This window comes from Crocuta crocuta, unplaced genomic scaffold, assembly GCF_008692635.1.
Source record: "Crocuta crocuta isolate KB4526 unplaced genomic scaffold, BGI_CrCroc_1.0 scaffold479, whole genome shotgun sequence".
NCBI classification, from domain to species: domain Eukaryota; kingdom Metazoa; phylum Chordata; class Mammalia; order Carnivora; family Hyaenidae; genus Crocuta; species Crocuta crocuta.
In genome coordinates, this window is record NW_027531875.1 from 3,979,511 (window position 1) to 3,999,896 (window position 20,386).

At 35.6% G+C, this 20,386-nt stretch overlaps 1 protein-coding gene across 3 annotated transcripts in view; it reads right to left on the reverse strand.

Moving 5' to 3' along the window:
* Positions 1-20,386, reverse strand: part of CSMD3 (CUB and Sushi multiple domains 3) — a 1,194,711-nt gene that overhangs the window by 840,996 nt on the left and 333,329 nt on the right. The gene's annotated exons all lie outside the window — the stretch shown is intronic.

Here is a 20,386-nt window from a genome sequence, read left to right on the forward strand (position 1 = left end):
TTGAAAGCAAGGAAAAAGTCTACAGCCCTATTAGATCGCAGGATAAGACCAAGATTTTCTTTCCATTGATTAGCTGCTGAATAAAACAAAAGCAACATCATTCTTAAGGCCTGTCATGCAAAATGTTTAATCACTTTGTACGTGTTTATGGTACGGCTGAGCTTTGTTTTTATTTTTTATATGTAGGCACGTACAAAATAAACAATTTAAGAGAGAATATAATTTTTGTCTGTGGCTTGTTTCAAAAGCTATTGAAAGCATTTGTGAAATTAAATGTTAAATAAAAATACATCAGAGGGGAGCCTGGCTAGCTCAATCAATTGGGCATCCAACTCTTTACCTAGGCTCAGGTCGTGACTGCACGATTTGTGGGTTTGAGCCTCACGTCACATCAAGCTCTGTGCTGATAGCAGGAGCCTGCTTGAGATTGATCCTCTTTCCCTCTCTCTCTCTCTGCCCCTCCCCTGCTCGCACTTGCATGCGCGTACTCTCTCTCTCTCTCTCTCTCTAAAAATAAATTTAAAAAACATTTTTAAAAATACATTATATATCCAGGAAACTTTAAAACTTATTTTGCTATGTATTTATATTATATATATATACACACACACATACACACACACACACAATACCATAAATTTTCTACTAAGTTTATATTAGGACATAAAGTCCCCATTTCCCAAACAGGGGTCATAAGTTCTCCCCAAGTCTACTTTTGGCCAATGTTGTATTCTTACAGAGGTTACATGACCATCTATGTTTAATGTGAGGTATAGAAGATAAAGTTCCTTGTTTATAAAGAAACTGAAGCTATATAAACTGGTCTTGTCATAACAGTGTTTAGGATATTCAAGTTAATAGGTTACTAGCTTCTTGTGCAATAAATTGTCTCAAGATTTATGTTGTTAATTTTGAGCCACTCAGAAAATTCCATCATTTCAAATCAAATCTTTGAAGAAAAAAATCTGGCTCTAAAATGACCGGATGTATGATGTAATGGCTAATACTCCATAACTTTAATAGAGATGGACAGCATCCTATTTTTTAATGTTTTAAATGTTTTTTATTTATTTCTGAGAGAGACAGTGTGAGCAGGGGAGGGTCAGAGAGAGGGAGATAAAGAATCTGAAGCAGGCTCCAGGCTCCGAGCTAGCTGTCAGCACAGAGCCCAAGACAGGACTCAAATCCACGAACTGTGAGATCATGACCTGAGCCGAAGTCAGACACTTAACTGACTGAGCCACCTAGGTGCCCGGGACAGCATCCTATTTAACTTCACAATGGTCTAGGAATAGCAAAACGCGTTGGTACAAGGGACAACATTAGTAATACACTGTATACATCAAGTAACATTAGCTTCCTTCTGATACTTTTAATCCATTTAACTCTGTAATACAAACTCTGTAAGTACATTGCTCTTAAAAGATATTTAACTTTTATCACCCACTACTGTAAAAATTATATTAATTTTTATTGCATGCCCCCTTTTTTTTTAAGTTTGGTGGGTAATTAGAATGAACTTGTGGTCCTGTCTAGACTATGAAACATATTACTACAATTTGCTTTCCAGAACACATAGTACTTTCTCTCAATACCTAAACATTAATCTCTGGTTAAACATATCCTGTACTCCCCTAGCCCTGACCTCAAATTACTTCTCATCTTTATCTTCCCAGTATCAGTACCAGAATTGAGTAGTACTTTGGGAATAAAATGTTGCACTATCATATATTTTTAGTGTAACTAGTATACAACCTATTCAAACTATAGCTCTGTGAGATACTCATTCCCCTGTCTCTAGTTACAATACTAGGCAACACAGGACATTTCAGCTGACATTCAAATTAAAGAAAAAAACCCTTTTTTTATTCAAAAATTCATTGATTTTTGATTGATTCAAACAATTCATTGATTAACATGCCCACTCCTACATACATGAAAAATAACTAACTTCATTGGATTGAGACTCTTGGCTCTCCCTAGCTTGGGTTTATGGCAGATGGGGCAGAGGTAAGGTAGAGGCGTGGTCTCTTCATTCGGGTTTTCCCTCTTAGCAGTTTTGTTCATCCACTCCTACACACTGAGCATTCTGTGATTTCTCCTGGAGTTGGAAGTAGAAGGGATCAGGGGAAATGAATCCATTTATTTGCCTGACACTGATTTGGTATCATTTCTAAGGGCTTTGGCAGATGATTAAAGAAAGATGGTTCTTTTGCTCATTAGCCTTTTCATGGGATCCTGGAATCATGGATCATGGGATCATGGGATCCTCAGAGGTGTCCCAATCAGTTCCCTTGCTGTAGGAGAGCATGTCTCTCTGGCTGGCTGCCTACATTTCTCTGATACAATGGGTATAGAATAATATACTTCCATCGTCTTTCCAACTATGAATCCTTATCCTTCTAGGTGGGCCTCTTGGGCAGGATTTAAGACAATTAGTTCGTGACCAGAACACCAGCACAAAAATCCTTCAGTTGGTGAAATGAAAACATACCTCAATTATTCATTCTCTGTAGAAATGCAGTTTCTTCCCAAATGCAGCCTTATGACTTTACAATTGACATTTAAGTATTTCAACCAAGGTTTAATAATAATACACTGGGTCCCTGAAGCTACAGAAGCTACAAATCAATTTCTCTGCATGGTTTCCTTGAAGTTCCTCAGTGTAGTAACACAGAAGAGAGAAATCAACCCAAACTCCTAATACATGCGTTGGAGCACAACTTGTAGAATAGCTCTCCCTTGGGAAATGTTTATATTACAGGAAAATAATTTCAACTCAAAAGTATGAGTGACTTTTACTTGAAAACAAGGTAGGAACTCAGATCTTCTGGCATTGAAACGAATGCTCTTGCAAGTTCTTGTATCATGTTCTTCATTCAGTACTCCTGTTTGATCTCTTTATTACTACAAAGACTATCATATAATCAGTATCTGACAAAATTGTGAAGTAGGTAGCTTGCTTTTAGTACGTGTTAGATGTACGATAGTTGGCCCTATCTGAATTTTATAACCTTTGTATTATGATTTCGCCTAGACTTAAAACAATACTTATAAAAGCCAATACATTTTCTATAATCATAAACTGTTTTAGCAGGATGTATTACCTAAACCAAAATTTTTATTTTGTAGCAGAATCAGAACAATTGAAAGGCAGCATTGGAATAAACCACGAGACCCTTAAATCTTGTGCTGTGCTTTCTCTGCTAAGTAATATTGCCTGGTCACTGGTCAAAGCGAGTTGGTCTTTGAGATCATTCAGTATCATTCTGTCTTGGCCACTACTTTTGACTGTTTGGTTTGTGTTGTCTGCAACATCTTCTGTCCAACAATTCACAGAAAGGTCAGGATTCACAAAGTTTGTTCAAGAGAACCATTTCTTAACAGACTCCAGACACACATGGGATCGTACTGGTTATTTGTACAAACTTTTTGTGATTATTCAAGTCAATTCATTTGGTCATCTGTTCAAGAAATATCGATTGAGATATACAAAGTACAAAGGGGAACTGTGTTAGTCTCTAACAGGCTACAGTGATGATCAAAAGTTAGAGTAATCTCTGCCCTCATCAAGCATTCTGACGTTTAGAGAGTAAGGTTCTAAACAAAGGAAAAACTTAAAATCACATTTCTGTCAGGCCAGTGAATAAGAAGCATTTAGTACTGACATCACACATTTGGGCTTTGAACTAGTTAGGGAATTCAGGAACAGATTCTCTGAGGAAATGATGCTAGACTAGAAACCTGAAGAGTGAATAGTAGTCATTAACTGGATGAGAAGCAGAAGGAAAAGTGTTCTGAGCAGGTACACTGACATTTTCATGGAGGAAACGGGTATTCTCCAAACAGAAAGGAAATCTGTGTGCTGTTGCCAAGACAATAATGGGCCCGGTGGTACTAAATAGGGTTGGAAGAGCAAGTAGGGGCATAGACATGGCAGAACTTTTCCAAAAAGCTTATGGAATTTCTTCAGAGCAATGGAAAGTTATTGATGGGTTTTCAGCAGAGATGACATAATTGGATTTGGGTGCTGAAAATATTCTGATAGCTCTTTGGATATGACACAGGAATGAGAAAATAGAGGATCACATTAGTGGGGTGAATCAAGAGTTTAGGCAATTTTTTCCACTTTTTTTAAGCAAGATAAACAATCTCTTCTTTTTCAGTGTTTTAGCATATTTTTATCTCAGTACCTTCAAAAGATTAGTTTGATATTTGAAGGCACTTAAGAATAAATAGCATCCTGATCAAATAAATTGAAACACTCCTCTTAGGCCTGTTTTTAAGAACAATATTTTTTCACCTAAATAGTAAAGCAATGTGATTAAGTATCTTAGACTTCTCTTGTAACTAGAAGTTATGTTGGCTTCAAAATGTAGTTGCTTATTATTTAAAGAATATAGAGGATACTAAAAAGGTTGGTGGTTTCTCTGCTCTTGTTCTACGAAAACTGTATAGGTTATAAACTATAGAAAGCTTATGAGAGAAATTGAAGAAGATAAAAAGAAATGGAAAAAACTCCATGTTCATGGATCGGAAGAATAAATATTGTTAAAATGTCAATACTACCAGAAGCAATCTACACATTCAGTGCAATCCCAATCAAAATTGCACAGGCATTCTTCTCAAAGCTAGAACAATCCTAAAAGTTGTATGGAACCACAAAACTCTGAATAGCCAAAGTAATGTTGAAAAAGAAAACCAAAGTGGGAGGCATCACATTCCCAGACTTTAGCCTCTACTACAAAGCTGTAATCATCAAGACAGTATGGTGTTAGGATAAAAACAGACAAATAGACCAATGGAATAGAATAGAGAACCCATAATTGGACCTTCAAATGTATGGCCAACTAATCTTTGACAAAGCGGGAAAGAGTATCCAATGAAAAAAGTCTCTAAAAATGGTGCTGGAAGACTGGACAGCAACATGGAGAAGAATGAAACTAGACCACTTTCTTACACCATGCACAGCAATAAAATGGGTGAAGGGCCTGAATGTGAGACAGAAAACCATCAAAACCCTAGAGGAGAAAGCAGGAAATGACCTTTTTGATCTCAACTGCAGCAATTTCTGACTCGACGCATCTCCAAAGGCAAGGGAATCAAAACCAAAAATGAACTTTTGGGACCTCATCAAGATTAAAAAAAACAACAACAACCAAAAAAAAAACTTCTGCAGTGCAAAGGAAACAATCAACAAAACTGAAAGGCAACCAACAGAATGGGAAAAGATAGTTGCAAATGACATATCAGATAAAGGGCGAGTATCCAAAATCTATAAGGAACTCACCAAACTCCACACCTGAAAAACAAATAATCCAGTGAAGAAATGGGCAGAAGACATGAATAGACACTTTTCCAAAGCAGACATCCAGATGGCCAAGAGACACATGAAATGATGCTCAATGTCCCTCATCATCAGGGAAATACAAATCAAAACCACTCTGAGATACCACCTCACGCCAGTCCGAGTGACTAAAATGAACAAATCAGGAGACTATAGATGCTGGTGAGGATGTGGAGAAATGGGCACCCTCTTACATATACATAAGCTGGATGATAGAGAGTTGTATGTTAAGAAGCTTGCAGAGTCAATGTATTGTATAACAGAAAGAAAACAACCAATTCAGCCAATATTGTCACTGAGGGCAATGTGGTCTTTTAAGAAAAAGCACTTTAAAAAATTCACCTTTTTGACTTAGGATGTATTCCAATTGGGGAAAATACTATCAAATCTCTCTTAAATTCTTAATGTACTCAAATCTATTGATAAAAACTATGGCTGTTAAATTCAATTCTATTAAACCTAATTTTCCTTGTTTACAATATTATGAAGCTTTCATCAAATAACTTCTACTTCTGAATTTTAAAATAACTGAATTTATGTAAACCTGGTAAACAATCTCTTTAATATCTTAGTTATAGAGCATGGAGAAAAGTCCCAAATAAAAGCAAAATTAGTTGTATTAAAGGGCAAATATTCAGAAAAAAGTTCAATGTTTTTCCAAGAATTAAACTGCTTACTTTCAATTTCTGTGATCGTCATTGAGATACTGAAAATACCAGACCATGTTTTGGGTTTGAGTATGAGACCATATACATTTCATTCAAGATCTTGTAAACTGAAACTGTTCCAAAACATTACAGTAAAAAAAAAAAAATTAAAACAGTTTTATGTAGCACATCTTTTCAGATATTGATCTCACACTGTGCTCTTCCTTGCTATTTGCTTCTTCTGAAATAGCTTAGGGATCAGGGTACAGGGGTGACAGGAAATAGATTTGTTTGTCAAAAAAAGAGAAATTAACTGTATATTGTAGAAAATGTGTACACTTGGTGAATTCCAGATGCTAACCATTCAACTCAATACCAGACTATATCATGGGAAAGTTGCTGCAAGTCTCCCTTGCTAAAGCTTAGTCTTCCATTAGCAGTCAAGTAAAACTGACATCTACGTGGGGATTACTATTCTTCTGTAGACAAGCATTACTGTTGTACCTCTTAATTAAACTATTTCGATAATATTAATTACCCATTATATTACATATGCAGTGCAGCCGTTCCATCCCCATACCTCTCCCTGTTTACATTTCATAGTTCAGTCTTACACATTTTTGTACTTAAGGAGAAACGCTTTTCTCATAGAGAAGAAAACTGAGCAACAGAGTAGTTAAATTATACATCTTCTAGCCTGATGCTTTTATGTTTTTCAAGGCACAACACTTAATGCTGTTTTAAGGATAAGAGTTTTAAGGATAAGAGAAGTAGATTTTTGATGATTATAGACAAAATTAAAAGGTTGTTACTATTTTCACTTTTCAGTCCGGTTCCTTCAGCTGCTCTCATACCAAAATAGATAAAATTAAATTCATCTAAAATGTATAACAACTTGAAGAAAAGCATTCATCATTCATCCAGATGAACACCTCATGGAAACAGAAAGAAAGCTAAGCATAATGGCATTCAACATCAAGGTTTATTCTTAAGTACCCTAAATACTCAAATATGCTTTGGAGAAGGTATCTTACCTTAAGTTATATTTATCTTCCTAAGAGACATGTTTAGAAAATAAGGTAAGGTAATGAATACACTGAGGAAAGTAATTAATATGTGGATTTTAAAAAATATTCAGCTTAAAATTTCCAAGAAATAAATAAGCATCCATTCAATAATTACTTAAATTATTTAAAGATTTGGAGGGAAAAACAAATCTTTAAATCAAGAGGGAGCTATAACATAACAACAGGGAGCAAATTTACATGTTTTTCTTTAAAAAATAAAAACTGAGCAAAAGAAAACCTTTTTAACATTGTACCAGGGCCATACAGAATTGTGATTTCCAGAAAGGAGAGAAATAAAGGGGAAGAGTCCTATAACTGCCTGTCTTTCTATCTAGAAGCACATTCAGGACCAGAGACCAGGATTATATGTAGAACATGTTTTCCCTGAGCTAAGTAGAGAGTGTTCAGGGAGGATGATGTGCCCATAGTTGTAAGACAGATTCTAGAGCGAGAGCTCTGCAGAAAAAGAACTCAAAATCCGCGAAGTAATCCCCTGGGTATTTGCTAAATACAAGCACATATACACATAAAGGGTGAAATTCCATATGGAGAGGCAAAGAGAGACCAAGGATCTTTGCACTGAATGGCTCCAAGAGAACACACAGGTTTGGTATTTTGCAAATTCCTCCAGCTAGGGTGGAGAGTCCTTTTTAAGTAACCGGAGTATTCAGTAGAAACTTCAGAAGGGATAGACTTCATTAGAGGTGCTAAACTATCCCTAAAGTTCACTCTAAAACTGCCCTAACAAAATTTAAAAATAAACTTCAAAAGACACTAACTGAATCAAATGTAACTTCATTTATATCAGGAGAAAACCCAACATTCTTTCAAGGCTGATAACTAAATCCAAACACTCAATAACTTAAAATTCACAATGTTAAACATCTAGCAAAAAATAAGGGGCTACCTCAAGAAGCAGCAAAATATAACTCATTACCAAGATAACTATTACTCAATAGAAACTACACAAAAATGATGGAGATGATGGAATTATAACTGTGTTCTCCTATTTAAAGAAAGGGTTGGCAAACTACATCTCAGGCTATATCTGGCCTGTACCCTGTTTTTGTATTGCCTAAGAGCTAACCATGATTTTCATAATTTTAAGGATTATAAAAACATGAAAAACAAACTAGAATCAAAGATAAATATATGATAAGGACCATATATATACCATGCAAGTCTAAAATATTCATGATATAGCCTTTTACAGAAAAAAGTGAACATAGTGAATGTAGTAAGGAAGGAAGGGAAGATATAGAGTATAACTGAGTAAAACCTTAAGGGACAAAATATACATTATTATAAATGAAAATAATTCTTCAATGGGCCTTATAGCATGTATAAATTATACTGAATTTCCAAAAGGTAGTGGGGCAGACAGGAAGCAGGAAAAACTATTTGAAGATATAATGGCCAAAAAATAATTACAAATGTGATGACAACTAAAACCCACAGATACAAAAGGCAAAGGTGTTTTGGCATCCTGGTGGGGAAGAGACAACTACCTAAGCACCAATGTTTCTCTTTCACATGTGTTTCTTTTTCACATGTGTGGTTGTAAGTGGAGGCAGATGCTCAACCAGGGAAAATTTTTCTGCACTCCTTTAGCCACGTTCCGCCATGTACCTGTATTCTGGCAAATCTACATGAGCTACGACTTCAAGCTTTGCCTGAAAAATCCTCTCACAAGATCATATACATTGTTTTGATCTCCCCAAGTGACCTTAGAGGCCACATGTTGATAAAAGACTTTTTTCCACAAAGATCATTGAAATCTCTGTCTCCCTCTAATTTGTAAACTCTATAAAGACTGGGATGGTACTTATTTTAGTTCACATAATACCTCTATTATTTAAAAGGAAAAGATCTACATATAGTAGAGGTTTATTTGAATGTACTGAATCACGTATGAAATAAGCAAATAAGTAAAATATAATTATTTGAAGTGATCATAAAATTAGACTTGATCTGAGTAGAATAAAAAGAGAATATATCACTGTTTCAAAGCAGTGGAATAGTATGGTTATTGGAGCAAAAGTCAAAATTAAATAGAAAGAATGAGACAAATTGCCAAATAAAATTTAAGAACATGATGTTTCTTAAATTCCACATATGAGTGAAATTATGTGATAAGCTGTCTTTCTCTGTCTATTTCACTTAGTAATAACCTCCAGTTCCATNGTAAGAACATGATGTTTCTTAAATTCCACATGAGTGAAATTATGTGATAAGCTGTCTTTCTCTGTCTATTTCACTTAGTAATAACCTCCAGTTCCATCCATGTTGTTGCAAATGGCAAGATTTTATTTTTTTCATCACCAAGTAGTATTATAGTATTATACTGTGTGTGTATATAGACACATATACATACATATATCCATACACACACACACACACACAGACACACGCACGCACACACACAAACACACACACACACACATCTTCTTAATCCATTTATCAGTGGGTGGACATTTGGGCTCTTTCCATAATTTGGTTATTGTTGATAGTGTTACTATAAACATTGGAGTTCATATGCCACTTTAAATCAACACTCTTGTATCCTTTGGATAAATTCCTAGTAGTGTGATTGCTGGGTCATAGGGTATTAGATGATCATGGGAAAAGGAAGGAAAAATAAAATAAAAACAAAGAAGGAGGCAAACCATAAAAGACTCAAATACAGAGAACAAACTGAAGGTTGATGTGGTGTGGGAAAATGGATGATGGCCATTAAGGAGGGCATTTGTTGGGATAAGCACTGGGTGTCTTATGTAAGAATCACTGGATTCTACTCCTGAAGCTAAGACTACACTATATGTTAACTAACTTGAGAATAAATAAATAAATAAGAACAGGACGTATGTTGCATGGCAAAAGCTTCATAATTGAAAGAAGACCTTAACTAGGAAGTGCTTATTGCTATTCAGCACACACATGGTGAAAGTGAGTTTTTAGATTTTTCTCCATATTTAAATTCAATAAAATGAAACCTCATTATTTGCTGAATTAAATATGTATTTGTTTAATGTTTGTTTATTCAGAGAAAGAATGTGTGAGCAGGGGAGAGGCAGAGAGAGAGTAAGAGGCTGAATCCTAAGGAGGCTCTATGCTGACAGCCCCAGTGCAGGGTCTGAACTCGTAAACCATGAGATCAAGACCTGAGCCAACACTAAGAGTTCAACACTTCACCAACTGAGCCACCCATATACCCCTTTAAAAATTTTTTTGTAAATATTATTTGCTGAATTATAAAGGTAGAATTTTCAAGAGAATCACCAAATATATATAACATAATGTGTGAATTTAGCAAGACCACTAATACATAGACATCAACAAAAATATTTTAGCACTGAATAATTACACACTGGAATTTTAAAAATATTATTTCTGATAGGATAAAATGTCAAATACTTAAAAATAAAACTAATAAAGCATGAAAATCCTGAGTAAAGTTCTACTTGTATTTTTGAAAGAAAATACAGATCAATGTTAGTACATACTCTATGCTTTCAGATTGGCAAATCTAAAAAATGTTGGTATTCCCCCAGATTAATCTATGGTTTTAGTGAAATCCCAATCACAATTTGGGCACCTGGGTGGCTCCATCAGTTAAGCATCCGACTTCGGCCCAGGTCGTGATCTCACGGTTCGTGAGTTCAAGCCCCACACCAGGCTCTCTGCTGACAGCTTAGAGCCTGGAGCCTGCTCCAGATTCTGTGTCTTTCTCTGTCTCTGCCCTTCTCCTGTTCATGCTCTGTTTCTCAAAAATAAATAGATGTTAAATTTAAAAAATTAAAAAAAAATCCCAATCAAAATTCTAGTGTGTATGTGTGTACGCATGTATTTAACTTGACAAGCTGATTTTTTAAAAATTTATTTAGAATTGCAAAAAAAAAAACTAAGCATAATGAAGACAATCTTGAAAAGGAAAATAAAGCTAAATAAACAGCATTAAGACTTACATTAAAGCTACACTACTCAAAACAATGAGGAATTAAAAGTAAATACAGGCCAGTCAACTAATGGGACCAGATAAAGAAAGAGTAGTTTAGCATTATAATATATCAATGTCTATAACAATAAACTACTACTATATTCAGGAATATAATGAATCTCACAAAGAATAACATTGGTTGAAGAGTGCATACTGTAAGATCAATTTTCTCAAGTTGGAAATAGGTAAAATTAATCTGTGTGCTAGAATCAGAAAGATATTTACTTTCAGGGAAGGACAGGATAGTGACTGCAAGTGAGTGTTTCAGAGATTTTTGACTTTCTGGTAATATTCTGTTCTTGACTGGGTGATAGTAACAAAGCTGTATTGGTTATGTGAAAATTCACCAAGCTATACCCTTGTAAATTATGACGTGTCTGTATACATGTATTATTTTAATTAAAAACATTATGAAGGAAAGGGGAAAGTAACTCAAAAGCACACATCTCTGTCCAAGTTGGCAAATATAATGTGGGGTAGACCCTCAATGTCTAAGAGACTGGCCACATCTGGCCCATCTCTTCCTAAATTCCCTGAGATGGTGATGCAGACATTCATGATTGGCTTGGTCAGCAGTTCTCAAAGGTAAGCATGAATGATCCCCACCTCCGGGGCGTGAAACAGTGATTGCTGGGTCCCACTCCCAGAGTTTTTGATTCAGTAGATCCAGGGAAGAGCCCAGAAATTTGCAGTGTGAGAACTACAGTTTCAGGGAAAAGGCAGACACCATCTTAGTTCCTCTCTTTCATAAAATCCCTCTCCTGTTTCCATCTCATTTTTAATCTTCATCGCACTCCTTGAGTCCCCACATGCTTTAATGCTTTTTACTCTCAAAAGGCAAATGTTAATGCTACTCCATTTCCAAAAGTGAGAATATTTAGGTATTAATTCCCTCCAAATTTCCCAAGTTCTATCAACTATGTTTCATCATAAACATTAGAAACATGTGAGGACCATTTTTAAATGCCTATTATTCATCCTTAACCCCCAAATTCTCATTTAATTTACCGATAGTGGAGTAAATGCCAAGATTCTTATTTAATTGGTTAATAATGAGGTTGGTAGTAAGGTGATATTTTTTTTTCGGTCCCTAGGGAATTCTAATGCCTAACTAGAATCAAGATTACTATACTAGTTCTCATGCAAAATATTGAATTGATTCACTTGGGTACATGACCCCATGGTCTGGTCTTCACTCCACCTAGGATCACGTAAGCTGATAAATATCTCTCCAATACTATCCCGCATGCTCAAATACAAGTGAAACCAACACCTCCACCCCCAAAAAGCAAGTCAGAGTAATTCTTTTTTTTCCCTTTTTTAGAGTAAATTTTTCTTTAACCATCTTTTCCTGACAGTAAATTTCCCCTCTTCCCTCTTCAAATTCCTCAGAAAATTTACCATTGTTTCATGTCTCTACTTATTTACTTCCTAGTCATCCCTTAATTGGTTACAAACTTGTTTTTCTTTACACTTTCTATTGAAACCCTTTTCCTAACTTCACCATTGATCTCCTAAAGGACACATATGTTCAGTATGTTTTAAGGGGCTTCTCTGTGGCACTTAACGTTATTAACTCATTCCTTCTGAAAACTTTCCTTTATTTTGGTTTCTTTGTGAAAGAATTACACTTGTATCTATTTAACTACTTCCTTTTTTCCTTATTTAAAAAAAAATGTTTATTGAATTTTGAGAGAGAGAGACAAGAAGAGAGATGAAGACAGAGGATCCAAAGTAGGCTCTACACTGACAGCAGAGAGCCCAACTGGGGGCTGGGACTCACAAACCACAAGATCATGACCTTAGCCAAAGATGGACACTTAACCGAATGAGCCACCCAAGAGTCCCTCTAACCACTTCTTACCCATCAAATCTTTGGCTTCTCTTTCCCTACCAGTTGTTTTCATAACAGGTTTCTGCTGCTCTTTTTGTAATATATACTTTCTCTCAAGGTGACAATATCTACTCTATTTCAACTCTCCTCCAGATACACTATCAATTCTGCAATCTAGATCATTTAGCTCAATCATTTTCAACATCCATTCAACTGTTGAAGGGAAATTTTAATATTAATAAAATGTATTAACTAATTTTGGTAGCAATTACCCTTTCTAAAATCTTTGTTTATTTCATCGTTATTGATTGCATAAATTTCAGTAGGAGGGATTACTGATTCTCATCCGGAGGGGGAGTTCTCAGAAACTGTAGGAGTTTGAAGCAGTGGTTGAGGCTAGTAAAACAGAAGAAATCGTTATTCAGAGACAAGATACCTTTGCATCCAAGATTCTGATTGCAAATATTGTTAGGCAGAAATGATATTATGATGTTTATTTCTCTATTTCCTCAGCAAGACTGCATATCGCCAACACGCAGGCTTTTAGGATAGTGACATTAAGCTAAACACTGTCTAAACAGAATTGGGCAAAAGTGCCTTAAGTCACATCCAAGGCTAGTCCTTAAAAATATTCTTTGACATCCTCTCAGCATAGGAATGACATAGACCACAACCTAAAACCTCTGTTCTTTTCTTATCCCTCTATATCCTTTTCAACAAAGAAGCCTAGAATAGCTCCTAAAAATGGAAATCAGATGTCACACATACTCTGTTTGAAACGTTAATGGTTTTTCCATGAATTTGGAATAAGATCAATGTCCTTACCACAGACTTAAATGATCTTAATTCACAAACCTCTCAAGATAACTACAACCACAGCTGGAAATAACTATAACATCGAGAGGGATCATCACATCTATAATGGATATTGCATGAATGAGAAAGAAACATGTATTGAATTGGACAATTGTGAAGTGAAGAATTCTTTAGTGTTGCAACATGGTCCATTATAGTTATAAACACAATGTAAATTCATCCACTGGAACTCATTTTGTCAGATGTATTTTTACAGAAAATGTCCAGACATAAAGAATTCTCATTTTCAGATTTAAATTTGATGTATCTTTGAGGGGCTCCTGGGTGGCTCAGCTGGTTAAGGGTCTAACTCTTGGTTTCAGTTCAGGTCATGATCTCAAGTTTCGTGAGTTCCAGGCCCATGTTGGGCTCTGTGCTGGACATGAAGCCTGCTTGGGATTCTCTCTTCCTCTTTCTCTGCATCCCCTAAATAAAGAAGTAAACTTTATGGTTTATTTCTTTCATAGTTTATTGTCAAGTTGGATTCCATATAAAACCCAGTGCTCATCCCAACAAGTGCCCCCTTCCATGCCCATCATCTCCCCCTCCCCCCCACCCCATCAGCCCTCAGCTTGTTTTCAGTATTCAAGAATCTCTCATGGTTTGCTTCCCTTCCTCTCCCCAACTATTTTCCCTTTCTTCTCCCCCATGGTCCTCTGTTAAGTTTCTCCTAATCCACCTATATGTGCAAACATATGGAATTTGTCCTGCTGTTTTTGACTTATGTCAGCATAACACTCTCTAGTTCCATCCATGTTGCTACAAATGGCCAGATTTCATTCTTTCTCATTGCCATGTAGTATTCCATTGTATAGATAAACCACATCTTCTTGATCCATTCGTCCGTTGATGGACACTTAGGCTCTTTCCATGTTTTAGCTATTGTTGAGAGTGCTGCTATGAACACTGGGGTACATGTGCCCCTATGCATCAGCACTCCTGTATTCTTTGGGTAAATTCCTAACAGTGTTATTGCTGGGTTATAGGGGAGTTCTCTTGTTAATTTTTTGAGGAACCTCCACACGGTTTTCCAGAGAGGCTCCACCTCAGTTTTACATTCCCACCAACAGTGTAGGAGGGTGCCCATTTCTCCACAAAAAAAAAAAAAACTTTAATAAATTTGATGTATTTCTTATATGCTTTCTCTTTGTTCTACCTCATAGGCCTAAAAGCTAAAAAGTCATTTATGACATGTTCATTATTATAAATCTCATGCAGTGTTCTACCCAATCCAAAATTACAGAACCTGAGCCCAGTTTACTTGCAAATGGAAAATTGTAAATTTGAGTGGATCTGTAAATTTATTTTTGATGATAGACTCATTTAAACAGTAAGAATATAACCATGTATGGACACAAACAATGTATACCTTCCTCATCATTGTATTTTCAGTGCTTAGAAATAGGTTTGACAGTTAATGGGTGGCCAAAGTATTTAAATGATATTGAAGAGAATGGCTTTGGAGAATATCATTGACTTTTATGTGAACTTTGAATGATTACATATAAAATTAGAGTATTTCTCCCTCCAATTCAAGCTTACTGACTCCTTGATTGACTTTATCATTCAGGAGTAGGTATAAATCATTTTATTAAGAGACACTTTAACTTTGTCTAACACTCTTCTAAGAATGATAATAATCCTTCATTAAACTGGATGATGTGTATTCCACAAATCTTTCCTGATTGCAAATCAATTCTTTTAATATCAGAAACAGGTTTTATATGAGTAACAGTAGCTATATATTACAGTCTTCATTTTTTTGCCAGTAAATATGCCATCAACTTTAAATATGTATACAAGCATTTGTCTATTTCTATGTTTTTGGTGGGTTCATTTTTTTACCCTCCATTATTTCTCAATGTTCCATCTCCATCTCATCTTCAATTCCACCTCCTGTAGTTCTCACACTGCAAATTTCTGGGCTCTTCCCTGGATCTACTGAATCAAAAAACTCATGTTTTTTGAACATATTGTTTACTCTTATATGTAACATAAGTCATTAATGAGAGGTATTAGGGTTTTTATTTTATTCCTTTGAATTTAAAAATTAGCTAGATGAAAATCTAAACTTTATCGACACATTCACACATATGTAAAAAACTTCATCTTGAAAAAGGAAGTTGTAGTACAGCTAGAAGGAAATCATCAATAAGAATTGCACAATAATGGTTTACATAAATCTCAATTTAATTCTGTTTTACTTTAATAGATATTGTGAACTGCATCATTAAAAAATAAAAGGAGAAGAAAAATAGAAAAAGAAGCAACAGTTGTATTTAACCAACCTACAGAAAATACACCTTAAGCATTGTTGCACTAAAGGTGCATTTAACATACAAAAATGTGTATTTTTGTAAAAAAGTATTTGTGTAGTACTCATTCCATTTAGAATAAATAATAAAAATATTTTAAGGGACTAGATTTATTTGGTTCACTTAAATTTAGGAAAAGAAAGAAGTATGAGAGAGAGAATCTGAGGCAGGCTCCACACCCTCAGCGCAGAGCCTGATGAAGGGCTAGAATCTCGTGAGCAGTGAGATCATGACCTGAGCTGAAAACAGGAGCTAGTTGCTCAATGGACTGAGCCACCCAGATGCCCCTAAGTTCACATTTTTGGAAAAAAATTTAATCCAGAGTAGTAATACCAAAATACTATAGAAGTGTTATAATGATCATTTTTTTCAAAAATCACTATATGATTACAATTTACTAATAAAATAAATCTGAAATGTAATGTGCATTCTACATTCCAGTTGTTTATACAATATTAAACTTTATACTGTATATTTTTTTCTATTGATTCCTTTTCAAATATAGAGGATGAGAGATTGAGATAGAAATTTGCCATAAACATGTTCATCATGTGGGTTTTGGCCTCAGGAGGGACCTTCTAGAAAAAGTTAATACAAAAAGGAATAAAAAAAGAGCAATCCTGGTTTACTCTGTCTTTAGATTGGCTTGGTTTCTCTCCTCTTTTGGACCTCTCCTCCTAGCTCCCCATGTTGCCTCCATCATTGTGTATGCTGGTGTACTCTATTCTTCACTTTTTCTCACTCGTTCTTCCTATCACTTGTTCTTCACTACAGTGTGTGTGTGTGTGTGTGTGGTGGTGGTTAAAACTATTTTCTTAGAAGGCTCCATTTGAAATGGCTCTGCCGCTTTATAGCTGTGTGATATAGGGCAAGTTACTGACCTTTCTGTGCCTCAGTTTCCTTTCCCGTAAAATACAAATAATTTTATTTTTTTCTGTTTTCCTCATACGAGGTATTCTTAGGTAAATTTGATGATATCTTTTAAAGGCTTAGAACAGTGCCTTCACATGCAAAATGAATACTACCCATTTTTAAAAATGTTTATTTATTTTTGAGAGAGAGAACATACAAAAGGGGGAAGGGGGAAAGAAGGAGGGAGAGAGAAGAACCAAAGCATGCTCTGTGCTGACAGCAGAGACCTCAATGTGGGGCTTGAATGCACAAACTTGGAGATCATGACCCCAGCTGAAGTTGGATGCTCAGCTGACTGAGCCACACAGGCGTCCCAATACTACCCATTTTTAACCAAAACTATCTATATATTTTATTAAACACCTACTTTTTTCTGAATTTCGTTGGCTAGAAATAGATTCCAAAGCAAACTGATATTTAAAATATAGTAAATTCAGGAGCAGATTGATAGCCTATTTTTAAGCAATTAGGCTCTGCAGAATTCTTCCAATTATACTAAAAGTGCTCTCATAATTTGCCTTTTCACAGAGTTTCTTATGGACAAGGATTTGCTTTTTTTTTCTTTTTATTCTGTTCTTACTACTCTCTCGTAGCAGAAAATTAGAAACAAACAGTAGCAAGCAGTGAACCTGTCATTTCACAGAGATGGTAAGAGTGGAATGAGATATGTGAGACTGTGAATGGGTTACCCACCTCTTGCTGTGGCAATTTTGCCAGAGGGAGTAACAAGTCAATTGTGCCATCACCTTGCAGAACCTTCTCTTTATCCACAAAAATAAAATTTCTGGACACTGATACAGAAAACAGAAACTATGCAACTGAGAGACTGCTGGCAATATTTAAGTCAAGAGACATGCACTATCAAAATAATGATGATTTCGCAAATAACAAACCAGCTTAGATAAGAAGCTTACATAAATTAATTTAGGTCACACAATTCATTAGATTCAGGTTTATCCTCGAGTTTTCTGTGACCCTAGAGCACCCACTTTTAAGCCCAATGAAAAATTGCCTGCCAAATAATTTTGCAAGACATTTCATGGGCATATTGGGGAGAAAACACACACACACACACACACACACACACACACACACAGAGATAATATATTATTTAGGTGTCTGCCATAAGCCAGCTGTGGTTTGGATACTTGGGATAAGGCTGTGACTAATGTATTGACTAGTAATATAGTGAAGATCTCATGACCTTTATACTCTAGAAGTAAATGAGAAAACAACAATAAAAAAATACTGAATAGTGATAAATGAAGAAACTATAACAGTCATGTGATAGAGACTGACAGGGGACTCTTTTAGCTGGTAAAGTCAGTACATTAGTCAAGAAAGCCCTTACCAGTTTGAATGCAGTCATATAGTAACATCCAGAGATCTTGAAGAGAAGCTACAAGCCTAGAGAATAGTTAGAACAAAAGTCCCCAAGTTGGAAGAAGGTCTGTTAAATTTAAGAAAATGAAAAATGAACAGTGTGTGGCTTGAGATAACTCAGAGGTTTGTAAATTTAGATCATTTACAGTCTTGGTAAGGATTCTAGTTTTATTCCAAATTCAAGAAAGGCTATTACACTGTCACAAACAGGAGTGTCAATAACATAATTTAATTTCTATTAAAAAATACTTCTGACTTTCCTGTAGAGAATACATTTTTTTATTTTTTAATGTTTATTTATTTTTGAGAGAAAGGAGAAAGAGAGACAGAGAATGAGCAGGTGAGGGGCAGAGAGCAAGGAAGATACAGAATCCAAAGTAGGCCCCAGGCTCCAAGCTGTCGGCATAGAGCCCAATGCGGGGCTTGAACTCATGAACCATGAGATCATGACCTGAGCCAAAATTGGACACTTAACTGACTGAGCCACCCAGGCACCTCGAAAATACATTTTAATAGGACAAGAGAAGAAAATACATTTAATAGGGCAATGAACAATATGTTCATTTATCCAATAAATAATTTGAATGCCAATCCTGTATTAGGTGACACTGTAAGAAATATGTATCAGATTCTAATACAATAAAAGCTGCTATACCACGAAAGCATTTATTGAAATTAGAGCCAATCCACAGCTCAGCTGTAGATTTTTAGCCATGTATTGTTCATCCAAAGCCTAACCACCCACTACTTATCTGGGTCACCTTTTCATGATGTCAGTCACCATGTGGTTAGGGAACACAAAATAATTTTTATAGAGTCCAAAGCCAATTATAACTGGGAAGGTAAGTCCAAAGCCAAATGTAAATGAGTTTTTGGATCCTCTGTTCTTTTGGATAATTTCTCTCTTGGCATGATAAATGAAAACTTGGCTGCCCAATCCTAACAAGGGGTGAACAAGGGTATAGGACACCCACATTTACATGCAGGGCCCGAGGAACAGCAAAGCTTAAGATTTTCTAAACGGTTAATTTTAGCATCCATCCAAATGTCAGTGAGCCAGTTAGTGAGGTGAAGCTGCACTTTAAGTGATGTCCAAGGGCTTTTTTATACAGTGTTAACATTTGCAGAAATCCAGCTTTTTTGTGCCTTATGTTTCCAAATCAATTTAGCTTTGTGTGCTAATATTTTACTAGAGCCCTGGAGATAAAGAAGCATGCAGGTCAGCCATGTGTGCTGCTAAATCCCCAAAGGAAACCTCCACTAAAAACCAAAAGATTGACACCAGACAAGATTAGCAAAAGAATTAGTCATGCACAGTCAACTGTGTTAAATACTGGGGGAAATAAAAGAAGAAGAAGAAGAAGAAGCATCTGCTTCTCTTGTCCTTCAGGAAAATGCTGTCAGGGTGGAGTGGTAACGCTCCCAGCGTATATGATTATGGGCTTCAGAGCATACCGTTGTTTTCTAGGAAGATGTATGTGTTAGAACCAGCAAGTAAGGCTATTTCGAATGCTACTGATGAGGATAGGCAAGTGACAACTTCAGTGCTCTGTGCTATTTAATTCCCAGACCTAGTTAGACCCAGAGGCCTTCTCCTCAAGGAATATAATAACACTTCAGTCCTTCTCAATCTAGAGCTGAAGGCACTTGGGCTCTAACCTCAGAAATGCTATACAAGGGCTGAAAATTTCCAAACCAACAAACCAATGAACAAAAAAATATTCAACAAGTAAATCCTTTCCCTAAAGGGCTTATTATCTAAAACTGTTGCTTAAAGAATAGTAAGAGTATCCTACAAAATAGCTAAAGATCGCTAAAGCGCAAATTTTGGGAAAACATGGGGATTTGTTTATAGTATTTTCATTGTTTTAATATGCTACATTTTAAGATATCAAATGAAGAATTATAACTAAAAAGGGAGTTTTTAAAATAAATATTTATTCAAATTATTTTTTCATCATATTTTTCATAATATTTCATATTTCACATCTAGATTATTTGGGGGTTTTATTTGTTACTATTAGGAAAT